The sequence below is a fragment of the Eleutherodactylus coqui genome, chromosome 8, assembly GCF_035609145.1.
Source record: "Eleutherodactylus coqui strain aEleCoq1 chromosome 8, aEleCoq1.hap1, whole genome shotgun sequence".
NCBI lineage: Eukaryota > Metazoa > Chordata > Amphibia > Anura > Eleutherodactylidae > Eleutherodactylus > Eleutherodactylus coqui.
In genome coordinates this window covers 199,985,624-200,000,850 of record NC_089844.1, presented here as the reverse complement: position 1 = coordinate 200,000,850, position 15,227 = coordinate 199,985,624, and the positions used below count along the sequence as shown (strand labels likewise).

The 15,227-nt window shown below is 47.9% G+C and overlaps 1 pseudogene; it reads left to right on the top strand.

The window, feature by feature from the left end:
* Positions 1 to 614: 614 nt before the first annotated feature.
* Positions 615 to 15,227, top strand: part of LOC136577345 (sulfotransferase 1A1-like) — a 36,280-nt pseudogene continuing 21,667 nt past the window's right edge.

Here is a 15,227-nt window from a genome sequence, read left to right as displayed (position 1 = left end):
CCTTTGGGGGACCCTACACACCGGTATACACCCTGTGAGACCCAACGCTCAACCACCTCCTAATTCCAACTGAAAAGGTAAAAGTGTTATCAATTTGGTACATTGCACACTCTCTCATTGCATCATTTAAATGCCCCAATCGGCGTTTGGAGGTCCTGAACGTCCCACTCTGCCTTCAGTGTTATCGGAGAGTTAGGATCGGTTGTCATGGCAGCCTAGGGCCTCCTGAAGGCCCCCAGGGATGCCATGAATGACCATCTATCAAGGCACACCTTTATAGATTACCCTTTCAGAACGCGGTATAATGCAATACTATTGTACTGCAGTATACTGTATGAGCGATCAAAAGATTGCAAGTTTAAATCCCATTAAAAACAAGTTTATAGGAGTTTTTTATTAAATATTAGAAAGAAAATTAAAACTTGTAACCCCCCCCAATAATGGCACAATTTTATTTCCTAGGTCTTTTCACACATTAATACTTCAGAGTTTTCCAGCACATTATGGGGTACACCAAAGAACGGAGAAAGGCTGCAGCAGGAAGGGTTAAACAAGTTCTATAATTATGCTCTAGTCACATCCAGAGCTGCATTCTCTTCTCTTATATAGGCTACAGCCATGGCTAATCGTCCTGCGATGAAGGTGGTCGGTGGGATGCCCCTCCTAGGGCCTTTTGCAGAAAACTGGGAGAGTGTTCAGTGTTTCCAGGCCAGAGAAGAGGACTTGCTGATCGCTACATACCCGAAATCTGGTGAGACTGAGGAACTTTATACACAGGGGCGTCCCTATCCTTGTCAGTCCCAGAGTCTCTGCTCTTCAGGTAGTAGCACTGCTGGCTGGGGTATCGGTATGTGGCACCGCTCCTCTTCCACTGTCCTTGTAGCTTCACCAGTCTTGTTGCGGGTCTGACTTGTCGCTACCTCTGACCTACCCTATAAACCTGCCCTTGTGTGCTCTGCCCCGCTCCTGAGTGCTTCATAATACCATCTTTAGGCTGCCTGTCCACGGGCGTTGCGGTATCTTGCGGGAGATCTCTGCCATATGGGAGCAGGGGCTGTCAGACGGATCTCCGCTGTCAGCCTATCTGACAGATAGGCTGACCGCAGAAAATCGCAGCAAATCACAGCATGCTGCGACTTGCTGGCTGCAGCGAAGAATCGCAATGATTCTCCACTCGTGGACAGGGGGCATGCGCATACTGTCAGGGGTTGAACCGGCGACCCAGCCCCTGTGCTTGAGGGGGCCCAGAGGCCGTCCTCCACCATATACAGGTACACTTTCAGATCGCACTGTCTGCGGCCGCCTGATTAGTGCGGTCTGGCCGACAGCATGAGCCAGAGACGAGAGTAGGAGGAGGAAGGACTAGATGAGGACAGGGGAAGAGGAGGGGGGATGAGGGAAGGAGCAGAGAGGACACAGACTCGTGCACAGCATGGCATGGAGCATGGATGATGAGGTCCTCTCCTTGCTGCTTCCCTCCTGCTGACACTGTGTACAGCTGCTCTCCTCACCACAGAAGTAGTCCAGGCCCCGGGGTATCTATCTAGTATCTATCTGGCCTCATGTCCACTCGCACGCACGGATTTCACTGCTGAATCCTGCACATGCGCACCAATTTCTTTTAAAAAATCTGTCTTTCCGCATATCCGCGGCACAGCACAAAAACAGCTGCGGATACGGACATCTTCCATAGGCTTCAAAGGAAGCTGCGGGAGCCGCCTGTGTGGCAGATCCACAGGAAAATGGAGCATGCTGCGATTCCTTCTCGTGCATGCGACCCGCACGCCAGGAAGGAATTCATCTGCATGCTTTTAGCTGCCTTACTGATGCTAATGCATCCCTATGGGCAGCAAGAGGCACGGATCTCCCTGCAGGGGCCACGCGCCAGTTTTATAAGTAAAATCTGCACGTGGGCATTGGCCCTCAGGTATAGGGAGGGGGGGAAAAAGGGCCTGGGGGGGAGGGCGGACGGCCCAAGCGGAACTTTTGCACCCGGGCCCGTGGTACGCCTTTAGGTATGCCCCTGGTTCACTGCGTTCCCTGCGGCCGAATTATCACTACAGGGAATACAATCCAAACCCGCCCATGGACCACCAGCCTTATGCCTGCATCACACGAATGTATTTGCAAAGTGTTTGCACGTACAATATGTAGTGAATAGAATGCTCTGCAGCTCGGTAGCCTCACGCACGTGCCATGCCTGGCCCACGTCTTTAATTTGGTGGTTCAGCGCTTTCTGAAAAGCTACCCACGCTTGTCAGACCTGCTCGGAAAGGTGCGCCAGCTCTGCGCACATTTCCGCAAGTCCCACACAGACGCTGCCACCCTGTGCACCCTGCAACATCGGTTTAATCTGCCAGTGCACCGACTGCTGTGCGACGTGCCCACATGGTGGAACTCTACGCTCCACATGTTGGCCAGGCTCTATGAGCAGCGTAGAGCTATAGTGGAATACGAACTCCAACATGGGCGGCGCAGTTGGAGTCAGCCTCCTCAATTCTTTACAGAAGAGTGGGCCTGGTTGGCAGACATCTGCCAGGTCCTTGGAAACTTTGAGGAGTCTAACCAGATGGTGAGCGGGGATGCTGCAATCTTTAACGTCACCATTCCTCTGCTATGCCTCTTGAGAAGTTCCCTGCAAAGCATAAAGGCAGACGCTTTGCGCTCGGAAACGGAGGCGGGGGAAGACAGTATGTCGCTGGATAGTCAGAGCACCCTCCTGTCTATATCTCAGCGCGTTGAGGAGGAGGAGGAGGTGGAGGAGCATGAGGAGGAGGGGAAAGAAACAGCTTGGCCCACTGCTGAGGGTACCCATGCTGCTTGCCTGTCATCCTTTCAGCGTGTATGGCCTGAGGAGGAGGAGGAGGATCCTGAAAGTGATCTTCCTAGTGAGGACAGCCATGTGCTGTGTACAGGTACCCTGGAACACATGGCTGACTTCATGTTAGGATGCCTTTCTCGTGACCCTCGCGTTACACGCATTCTGGCCACTACGGATTACTGGGTGTACACACTGCTCAACCCACAGTATAAGGAGAACTTTTGCACTCTCATACCCGAAGAGGAAAGGGGTTCGAGAGTGATGCTATACCACATGACCCTGGCGGACAAGCTGACGGTAAAATTCCCATCCGACAGCGCTAGTGGCAGAAGGCGCAGTTCCGAGGGCCAGGTAGCAGGGGAGGCGCGGAGATCAGGCAGCATGTATAGCATAGGCAGGGGAACACTCTCTAAGGCCTTTGACAGCTTTCTGGCTCCCCAGCAAGACTGTGTCACCGCTCCCCAGTCAAGGCTAAGTCGGCGGGAGCACTGTAAAATGATGGTGAGGGAGTACGTAGCCGATCGCACGACCGTCCTCCGTGACGCCTCTGCCCCCTGCAACTACTGGGTGTCGAAGCTGGACATGTGGCCTGAACTCGCGCTGTATGCCCTGGAGGTGCTTGCTTGTCCTGCGGCTAGCGTCTTGTCAGAGAGGGTGTTTAGTGCGGCTGGGGAATCATCACGGATAAGCGTACCCGCCTGTCAACCGACAGTGCCGACAGGCTTACACTCATCAAGATGAACAAAGCCTGGATTTCCCCAGACTTCTCTTCTCCACCAGCGGACATCAGCGATACCTAAACAATACGTAGGCTGCACCCGCGGATGGAAGCATCGTTCTCCATCACCATCAAAAACGGGGACCTTTTAGCTTCATCAATCTGTATATTCTATTCATCCTCCTCCTCCTGCTCCTCCTCCTGAAACCTGACGTAATCACGCCGAACGGGCAATTTTTCTTAGGCCCACAAGGTTCAGTCATATAATTTTTGTAAACAATTTTTATACGTTTCAATGCTCATTAAAGCGTTGAAACTTGCACCTGAACCAATTTTTATTTTAACTGGGCTGCCTCCAGGCCTAGTTACAAATTAAGCCACATTAACCACAGCGATTAATGGGTTTCACCTGCCCTCTTGGTTGGGCATGGGCAATTTTTCTGAGGTACATTAGTACTGTTGGTAATTTTTTTGGGCCCTCACCTACAGTGTAATCCAATTAATTTTTTGCCCACCTGCATTAAAGCTGACGTTACATCAGCTGTGCTGGGCACTGCAATGGGATATATTTATGTACCACTGGTGGGTTCCTGGGACCCACCCATGCTGTCGGTCCACACGGAGTTGTAACTGCATGTGTCCACTTCTAAAGAACCCCAGTCTGACTGGGGCATGCAGTGTGGGCCCAAGCCCACCTGCATTAAACATGACATTACCTCAGCTGTGATGGGCAATGCAATGGGATATACTTATGGACCGCCGGTGGCTTCCTGGGACCCACCCATGCTGTCGGTCCACACGGAGTTGTAACTGCATGTGTCCACTTCTAAAGAACCCCAGTCTTACTGGGGCATGCAGTGTGGGCCCAAGCCCACGTGCATTAAACATGACATTACCTCAGCTGTGATGGGCAATGCAATGGGATATACTTATGGACCGCCGGTGGCTTCCTGGGACCCACCCATGCTGTCGGTCCACACGGAGTTGTAACTGCATGTGTCCACTTCTAAAGAACCCCAGTCTGACTGGGGCATGCAGTGTGGGCCCAAGCCCACCTGCATTAAACATGACATTACCTCAGCTGTGATGGGCAATGCAATGGGATATATTTATGTACCGCCGGTGGCTTCCTGGGACCCACCCATGCTGTCGGTCCACACGGAGTTGTAACTGCATGAGTCCACTTCTAAAGAACCCCAGTCCGACTGGGGCATGCAGTGTGGGCCCAAGCCCACCTGCATTAAACATGACATTACCTCAGCTGTGATGGGCAATGCAATGGAATATATTTATGTACCGCCGGTGGGTTCCAGGGAGCCACCCATGCTGTTCGTCCACACGGACTTCACAATAGGGAGTTGTACCTGCCTGTGTCTACTTATAAAAATCCCCAGTCTGACTGGGGCATGCAATGTGGGCCGAAGCCCACCTGCATTTAATCTGATGTTAGCCCTGCTGTCCAGGGCACTGCAATGGGATACATTTATGTACAGCCGGTGGGTTCCAGGGAGCCACCCATGCTGTGGGTGCACACGGAATTCCCATTGCGGAGTTCTACCTGCCTGTGACTATTTATAAAAAACCCCGGTCTGACTGGGGCATGCAGACACCTTGACAGAATGAATAGTGTGTGGCACATAGGTTCCCCATTGCTATGCCCACGTGTGCAGCTCCTGATGGCGGTGGCACAGGATTATATTTCTCATTGCTTCTGTACAGCATTGTGGGCTATCGTCCTGCCCCTTTTAAAGAGGGTCGCTGCCTAGCCGTGCCAACCCTCTGCAGTGTGTGCCTGCGGTTCCTCCTCATGGCAGACGCACTTATAAATAGACATGAGGGTGGCGTGGCATGGGGGCAGCTGAAGGCTGCGCAGAGACACTTTGGTGTGTGCTGTGGACACTGGGTCGTGCGGGCGGGGGGGGCAGCATCTAACCCAGGAGAAGTGGCAGCGGAGTGTCATGCAGGAAGTGATTGTGCTTTGAGGGAGGTAGTGTGGTGCTTAGCTAAGGTATGCATTGCTAATAAGGGCTTTTCAGAAGTTAAAATTGTTGGGGGGGGGGGCACTCTTGCCGCTATTGTGGCTTAATAGTCGGACCTGGGAACTTGAGATGCAGCCCAACATGTAGCCCCTCGCCTGCCCTATCCGTTGCTGTGTCGTTCCAATCACTTTCTTGAATTGCCCAGATTTTCACAAATGGAAACCTTAGCGAGTATCAGCGATATACAAAAATGCTCGGGTCGCCCATTGACTTCAATGGGGTTCGTTATTCGAAACGTACCCTCGAGCATCGCGAAATTTTCGTCCCGAGTAACGAGCACCCGAGCATTTTGGTGCTCGCTCATCTCTAATTGGTACGGGTTGAGACCTCAGGTGCCAGTTCAGAAGAGTTTTGTAAACTAACTGCTCTCTTGGTGGATCCGGCTCATGTATTTGTCTTGACAGCCACTGCAGAAACTGAGCTTTCCGCAGGTCCTGACAAATAGTAAGCCACGTCCAATTCTGCAAAACAAATGTTCTCCTGAGTCATCGCTTAGCCCAAGGAACTAGACATCTGACATAGGAACAAAAGCCATACCTGTACTTACACCTGCTTCTAAACTCCGCACCTTTCTGGGCTTTGTTTCATGCTGCCGCCCATGGATCCACTCTGTTTCCTCTCTTATGCAACTACTCTATGACTGTCTTTCAATCATTCTTTTCTCTCTCTCACCCCTGCACCCTTTTACACTTTATCATTTATTCTTTTCTGTACTGAATTTTCTGGCCATATGACGACAGTATTGACACAAAAGCACGGGGGACAACCACGGCCACTTGGATACTACTCCATGAGGCTGGATCCAGTGGCTCGAGGAGCTCCCTCATGTATGTGCGCTGTGGCAGCAGTACAGGCAATGGTTGACAAATCTTCGGAGTTGGTATTGAACTACCCCGTAGTGGTCCTCACCCCTCATGACATCCGGAGCATATACACGCAAGTGCAACCCAAGCACTTCTTTCTGGCCCATCAAATCTAGCCACAATGTGCTCCTGTCATTCTTTTCAATGTTACTACTACCTTGAACCCGGCTACTCTTCTTCCAATTAAGTATCCTAGTTCAAAAGGGGGGGAGGAGAAGACATAGGTGATCTAGGTATTGCAGGTCAGCTATTTTTAAACAAGGTTCTGATCTGTTTGAAATAGAATACCAGCCTGATTGTCTAGCGGTAATCGGTGCAAGGGGTTTCAGGAGTTCCAATTCAGCTGGCAGAAACTGAACCGCTTGAGGTAATATTTAAAGGGTAGCGATGCCTCACGCGCTTCCTTGTGCTGGAAGGTCCTGAAAGCATATTGGGAACCGATGTGATGGGACCCTTGGGATGTTGTATCGAACTTCACCCGTCCGGTGAGGCTCGTATACACCCCGGGTCTGAAAGTCACCCGACCTTCTGTCGGATAGCAGCAGACCAAGCGACACCTCTCCCTGTCCTCACTCTTATGCACGCAGAGGAGCAAGATTTTAATGTCATTCTCCGAGCCTTTGGGCTACCAGACAGACGGACCTTGGCAGACTGTCAGTCTCATTGGTAATGGTCTACCTAAAGGAAGGGGAAAAAGCCCCCTTGGTCCGTCAGTACCCCCTGGCACATGTCCAGGAAGATACAATTGCAGACACTGTCTCTTCTTTATGTTAACTTAATGCCCTTAAGGACTGTGTCTTCCCAGCCAATACCCCTTTTGTTCCCCGTTAAAGAGAAAGAGTTTAAAGGGCCAGCCAGACTGTCAGTATTTGTTTGCATTTATTTTCAGAGGAAAGCAGTACTGTTGGACAGTGCTGCCATAAGGGGCACAGAATAGCCCAAAACCAGTTCACCAGATGCATGAAGCTGGTATTAGATGCCTGGCCAATTCCCGAGGGCACCGCCCTCTTGTAATATGTTGATGATTTACTTTTTTTTATGTACTCCTGACCCAAATAGTTACCTCAATTCATCACTAAGCCTTCTGTGTTTCCTCCATCAGAGTAGAATGGCCGCAAAGCCAGCAAAGACAAACTTCAGTTCTGCAAATCTCACGTAGTGTTCCTGGGCCACTGCCTAGGTCCAGGTGCTAAACACCTGACGCCAGAGCGCACGAAGGTGGTAAGTGACATGCAACTTCCCACCTCCCATGCCCAGTTGCGTACCTTCTTGGGACTGGTTTCATACTGTCGTCCGTGGATACGCTCTGCCTCCATGACCATGCAGCCTCTGTACGACTGTTTGGGTTCACGGCCATTTGCCCTAACCCCGCAGGCCGAGTCAGCCTTCCATCAGCTGAAAGTACAGATAACCAGACTGCCAGACTATGACAAACCTTTCCAAATGTACATCACTGAGATGGCGGGACACGCCACCGCTGTACTGACACAAATGCATGGTGACAAAAAGCGACCTGTAGCATACTACAGTGCCCATCTTGACGCGGTGGCTAGAGGGTCTCTATCATGTGTCCGAGCGGTTCTAACAGTCCAGGCGCTACTGGACAAAAGTTCTGACGTTGTCCTAGATCAGACCATGGTGATCTACACCCCACATGACATACATGGTATCCTGACACAGGTAAGCCATAGACATCTGTCTCTTGCCAGACAGATAAAAATTGAACTCGCAGTGCATTCCTCCTCGAACATCTCATTCCAAAGGTGCACTACCTTGAATCCAGCCACCTTACGTTTACTAGGTGACGTAGATTCAAATGGGGGGAGTAAGTACAGGGGACCAGTTGTTTTACAACTCCCTGAGTGACGAACAGGAGGCATTTGACACCCGAAACCAGCATGACTGTGTGGCCCTCATGGCCCAGGAAATGGCTGGGTTTGCGCATGTCACAGACAAGCCCCTGCAGAACCCTCAGTTTGAGCTGTTTGTGGATGGATCCAGATACATGAATGACGAAGGAAGGTTTGTAACCGGTTTTGAAGTAGTCACACTGAATGAGATACTTGTACAAAACCACTGCCGCTACACATGTCAGCGCAGGCCTGTACAATCGCGAAGGATACCACTGCTAACATCTACACTGATTCCAGGTACGCCTTTGGTATTGCACTTGACTATGGGCCTATCTGGCGCGCGCAGAGCTTCACAGCTCAAGGCAAGCCGATCAAGAATAGAAAAGCTGTAAGTTTACTAATGAAAGCCATCATCTTGCCAGAACAGGTGACCATAATAAAGGTTACTGAAGCCCCTGTTAACAAATGCATATTTTGAGTTGTTTTTTTTTTATATACATGGTCCCAGGGTGAGGATGGACAACTCCACACTGGATATGCAGTGGTCACACAACAAGATGTCCTAAAAGCAGAATGCCTCCGCATGTCTCAGCACAAGAAGCGGAACTGAAGGCCCTCACTGAGGCATGTAGAGTGGCAGAAGGTAAGATGGCAAACATTTACACTGACTCCCGGTATGCATTTGGCATAGCTCATGATTACGGCCCAACATGGAAGGCCAGACAGTTTTTTAACCTCAGCAGGACAGCCAATTAAGAATCATGCAGCGGTGCAGAGTCTCTTGGAAGCCCTACTTCTACCTGACAAAGTGGAGAGCTCACACCAATTCCTACATCAGAGAAGCAAGAGGCAACGTCATCACAGACCACACAGCAAAAGCAGCGGCCCTCAAGCCGTGGAAGAAAAGAAGAATTTGACAAAAACTTTGGACATTGACAAAAACTTTGAACTTTGATATGCTAAAGACTTTACAGTTAAAAGCCCGCAAGGAAGGAAAAGACAAATGGACTTAATATGGGAGCAGCAGAAACAGTACGGTGTATGGCGGACAGTCGACAGAACTTGCCTACCACAGTCCCTGTGCCCCATGATGGCCCAGCTGATGCCCGGAAAGACGCACCTCTCAAAGTAGCAATGATGTCGACGTTTGAACAAGGAAGGGTGGCTCCTGGGTTTTCTGTAGCTGCTGCATCATTTGTCCAATTTTGCATGATCTTTGCCTTAAGCAACAGGGCAGAAGTAAATTTGCCACATAACACTTGCCTAGACCACTCTACCCATTTCAGGGATTGCAAATTGACTACATTCAGCTCCCACTTGTTGGGAAGTATGAATATGTGCTTGTTGTTGTTGATTTCTTTTCAGGTTGGAGACCTACCCTGTTACTAAAGTAAATAAGCAGGTAACTGCACAGAAGCTCATGAATGAGGTAATCCGCAGATACGGGGTATTAGAGACAATTGAGAGTGACAGAGGTACACATTTTACAGGTGAAGTGATGCGAGAGGTGATGTCAGCCTTTGGGGTGGAACAAGCGTTTCACACCCCATACCACCCGCAGAGTTCAGACAAGGTTGAAAGACTAAATGGTACGCTTAAGTTGAAAGAAGTGTTGTTTGGCTCTATGCCAAGATTGGGGCTGTATCATCCACAGGCCCTACAGCAGGGCTATGACACAGTAGCCGAATATGTAAAGCACCTGTGTGACCAACTAACAATAACACAGAATCTAGTCTTTTTCTTCCATTCCAGACCCAGACAATTTAGAGGTATCACACTCTCTACAACCTGGAGACTGGGTGCTCGTAAAGAGGCGTGTCTGGAAATCCCTAGGGCCCAGATTCAAGGGGCCCTATCAAGTCCTGCTGACCACACCTACTTCAGTAAAAGTTGAAGGAACTGTTGCTTGTCTTGGGACTAATGGGACTTTTCACGCCCTGCTTTGCCCCCCCCCCCCCCCATGAGAAGGAAAAATGAAGGACATTTTGTTTATTGATGGACTTTTTGGACTCCTCACTCCATGCTTCGCCCCTATGAGAGGGTGCAAAATGACAATGCCCAGAACCACTTTGTTAGACACCACCAAATACTGGTAGATGGACTGAACACCGCACAGGTGAAGGACTGTTGGACTTGCACACACACACCTGGTGCCACTAGTTTTCTTTTCCTGGTTGTTACTGTTCCGCCAAAAGAATTGCTTACATGGACAAATGAAAACTCAGAAATCTGAGATAGCTGGTGGGGTAACACATTTAGTTCTTTGAACCCTGCCAATTGGTTCTCTGGTCTGGGAGGGTGGTTCATGGGAATTTTACAAGGTATGCTTCAAGTAGCAATGATTTTGCTCGTCACATATATATTGCTTTAAAGTTAATCACGTCTTGTACCACACGTTGTAGTGAAAAAGCTTTTGCTAAACTTTAACCCAGATGGACTTTGGGACCACCACATGACTCTAGGGAATCTGGCAGGAGCTGGCACCACTCGGGTGAAGTACCTAGCATGATGGTGGACCCTATGTCCAAATGGGGGAATGTGAGGGGTTAATTCGTGTTTATGCTTTTCTAAAGAGAAAGATAAGTGTATTTCATCTTCTTAAGCTTAACCACAAATACATGTAAGGGTTGACGCTTTTAAAATGGACTACAAAGACTCCATTTTGTCTCTTTGCTTGTCTGCTATAATACACATATATTTTGTATTAATTTCAACTTTCACTTGAGAAAAATGTTAGATTTCAGTTAGAATGATCCACCTGGAAATATTAATTGGATTACCACTAGGTTTCTGTCCTGTTCTTATCTTTAAATAATTCTAGTTGAAACTTAGTAACAAGCTTACAGGAATGTACCTCCCGATTACACCTACACAGAGGAAGACATACCGATAAGAGGCTGAGATGTTTTAAATCAATACATGTGCTTATTAATTGTAATTGTATCTGGCATAAAGCCACTTGCTTCGTAGAAATGTATAAAGATTGAATACATTGTACATTAAACAGGCATTTCTTTGGTTAACACATACGGTGTGGTATCCATTGAACTCCTCAGAGTATACTCGCAAGATTCAAACAGATTGGGAAGCAGACAGCATCAGCTGACGGGTCCCCTTGTGACCCCCCCCAAACAATATGGTGTGTATGGTGGCAGTAGGTCAGGGGGGCAGTGATATGGTCTGTATGGTGGCAGGAGGTCAGTGGGGCAGTCATATGGTCAGTATTGCAGCAGGAGGTCAGTGGGGCAGTCATATGGTCAGTATTGCAGCAGGAGGTCAGTGGGGCAGTCATATGGTCTGCATGGCGGAGGGGTCTCTGCATACACAGTGTATTATAGAGGTAATGTATCCATTGTTCCCATATAATCTTATTTCCCCCTATTTATACTTGAGTGATGTATTATATATAAGGGATGCACTATATACACGGTGCAGACAGGATCGCTGAGCAGAAGAACGATTTATAAAAAATCACTGATTACAGTTGTGTTTGTATTAGTTTGTAATCAGTATCTTCTACCACCAGGTGGCGACATTGCACTGCTGAGGCAATCACTAGTACAATGCAATGGTGTGTTGCTGCCACCTAGTGTTTCTACACAGAATGTGGATTGTGTTTAATATATTACCGTGTATTTAATGTCAAAGCTGTTCTACAGGTCCCTCCCCTTTATAATGGCTCCTCCTCTTTGTAGAGGCTGCACCCCTCCATTTATGCATAGGAATTATCAAACAATTTTGTCCTGTCACCAGTAGTTTACTTTCTTGTAGTTTATAACTGTTTTGCCCTTACCATCATGAAAGTCATTTTTGCAGGAGGTGGCAGGAGGTCAGTGGGGCAGTCATATGGTCTGAATGGAGGTAGGAGGTCAGTAGGGCGGTCATATGGTCTGTATAGTGGCAGGAGGTCAGTGGGGCAGTCATATGGTCTGTATGGTGGCAGGAGGTCAGTGGGGCAGTCATATGGTCTGTATGGTGGCAGGAGGTCAGTGGGGCAGTCATATGGTCTGTATGGTGGCAGGAGGTCAGTGGGGAAGTCACATGGTAAGTATTGCAGCAGGAGGTCAGTGAGGCAGTCATATGGTCTGTATGGTGACAGGAGGTCAGTGGGGCAGTCATATGGTGTGTATGGTGGCAGGAGGTCAGTGGGGCAGTCATGTGGTCTGTATTGTGGCCGGGGCTTAGTTGGGCAGTCATATGGTCTGTATGGTGGTAGGAGGTCTGTGGGGCAGTCATATGGTGTGTATGGAGGCAGGAGGTCAGTGTGGCAGTCATATGGTGTGTATGGTGGCTGGAGGTCAGTGGGGCAGTCATATGGTGCGTATGGTTGCGGGAGGTCAATGGGGCAGTCATATAGTGTATATACAGGCAGGAGGTCAGTCGGGCAGTCATATGGTCTGTATGGTGGCTGGAGGTCAGTGGGGCAGTCATATGGTCTGTATGGTGGTAGGTGGTCTGTGGGTCAGTCATATGGTCTGTATGGTAGCAGGAGGTCAGTGGGGCAGTCATATTGTGAGGGTATATATATATATATTGCCATATGTTTTTTTATGCTTTATACCTATATGCAAGTTTTATTCAATTCCAAATGAGAAAAAACTTATATGTCGCCTTACATTAGATATTCCAAGGCTTTGCAAGGCTGAGAGATGTTCTAGAAATTCAGAGATGATACCGAACCAGACATGAAGGCCGCGTGTACTTGGCCGTTTCCCCAGAAGCGCTGGAACAAGATATCAAGATGTTCAACCATGTACATAATTTTCACTGTCTCAGGCCGGAAATCCGGACTGCCCATATATGGTTATTAGCCCATCACCCCTTGATGGTGATGGGACAAAGGGTATAAGATCTCATGTAATTTGTAATAAAGCTCGACACGTCGGCAAAGCGCAGCCATGTCCCGTGTGAGGAATTATACCAGACCTCCCTGTGTGGTGTCTCTTCTTACCGCCGGCAACGGGGCAAGTGGGGTGGGCCCGATTGGTGCTATACTTAGAATATTTTATTATATTGATAAATGGCGCAACCAACTGGGGCGACAAAGCCAGAGCCTACAACGCATTCCACCCAGATCCACGCCACTGAGAAGCCGTCCTGCTGCAAACCGAGCCTGATCAACTCACTTAGAACTCCAGGTAAGGCCAGCATATATTTATGTTGTGTTTTACACTGCGAGTCTTGCAGCGGGACTGACTATCTGTGGTTTGTGACCGGACGGGTTGGGTTAAGAGTTCTACACGGTAACTCGTGTGGGCTCCGGGTTTGCCGTCACGGACCACTGACCGTGATATGCGCACCAATCGGTCACCCAGAAACTAGTCTGTAGTCTATTTGTTGTTGAAGTCCGTAGCGTTTTAACAATAGTGGAGATTGTTTGTTGTATCTGCAGAAGTTTTTTTCTCTTTCTTTTTATTTTGTCTCATAGAAGAAGGGACCCTGGGGTTTAGTTAAGTTAGTTAATGGTTTAGCTGAGGAGGAGACGCACTCTATGAGATAAGTCTCATAGAAAAAGGGACTCTCGGTTGTTTTGCCTTATATATGGGGCTAACGATTTGATTTCAGAGAGATGCATTTTTATGGGACTGGTTCCATGGAAGAAGATGCCCTCGGTTGTCTTGCCGGTATATAAGGGGCTGACAATTTGAAAATTAAGAGGGATGCACTCTATGGAGCGTGTTATTTTTATTGTTGTTGTTGTTGTTGTAATATGCGTAAGATCCTATTAAAGACGATAGAGCCCCTCAAGGGCTGCCGCCGTGCAGATGAATCTGTAAAATGTAAGAAAACTCTAATGAAAATGTGTGACACCGACCCGCACGGCAGATTACAAAATGGTGTCTGGAAGGGAGGTCTTTAGGACCGAGAGGTGCCTTGGAAGATCAAGGTTTGCTAGAAAATGCTGGAGGAGGAGGAGAGAGAGAGAGACAGTCAGAGAAAGTATGTACACATTATTTGTTTAAGAAAGTGTCCGTAAGTGAACTGTTGAAAAGTACAGTAAGTGATCAAGAGGGTGTCGGGAGAGTGTCTATTGAAGGTTATATTGGCAGTTAGGTAAGGGAGAGAAGTATGAGAAACAAGCAAGTCGATAAGAAAGTTACAATGCATGTGATTTGTTGGCAAAGAAAGAAGAAAATGTGTATAATACAAGATAGATAATAGATATGGATATATATGTGTATATATGTATATACTGTATGTGCAAATAGTTAACTGAGCTTGCTTTTAGGGGAGAAGAGTTTTGTTGACATGTAGCTGCGAGCTTATGTTTAGTCTTCAAGGTCAAGAGATAACGAAGCGAGAGAAAGAATGCAATAATAACCCTGGATAATATCTTTGCTTGCTTAAAATGAATTGAAATGAATTTAATTAATTATACTGTCTTAGTAGGCAAGAAATATAGCAATTTCTAACATATATTCTTACTTATACAGGGGTTGAGAATGAATGTTGCAAGGTCCCAGCATATGTGTTAATTATGAGTTCAAATGCAGGGCTGTGCAGTCTGTGTTTCATATTCGTAGAGAGATAACAGTTTGTTTTAAAAAGGTGGGGGCTTTCAGAATTCACTCCAAATTCAGGGTCACAGATTCTAAAACACTTCAGCGTTTAATACAGCATATAATAGCTTCAGTAGATAAGAAATATAGAATATCTCAGTCACTCAGCAAACTTTTTTTCACATAATTTGTCAAAGATAGCGCTCATTCACAATCTCATCTCAATAGAATCATGTAAGTTATAGCACTCACCTCAATGTTTTTCAGCTGATGTATGTATGTTTGTCAAACTTTTTTTTGTCCGTGCATCTGTGTGTACTGGTACACCTTCAATAGGGGGTGACGGAGCAGACTTGAGAGCATGGATGGATGAGAGTTAGTAACCCGTGTTCGGGCTGTGTGGAATGTGTGATGCAGGTAATGACTGGAGATA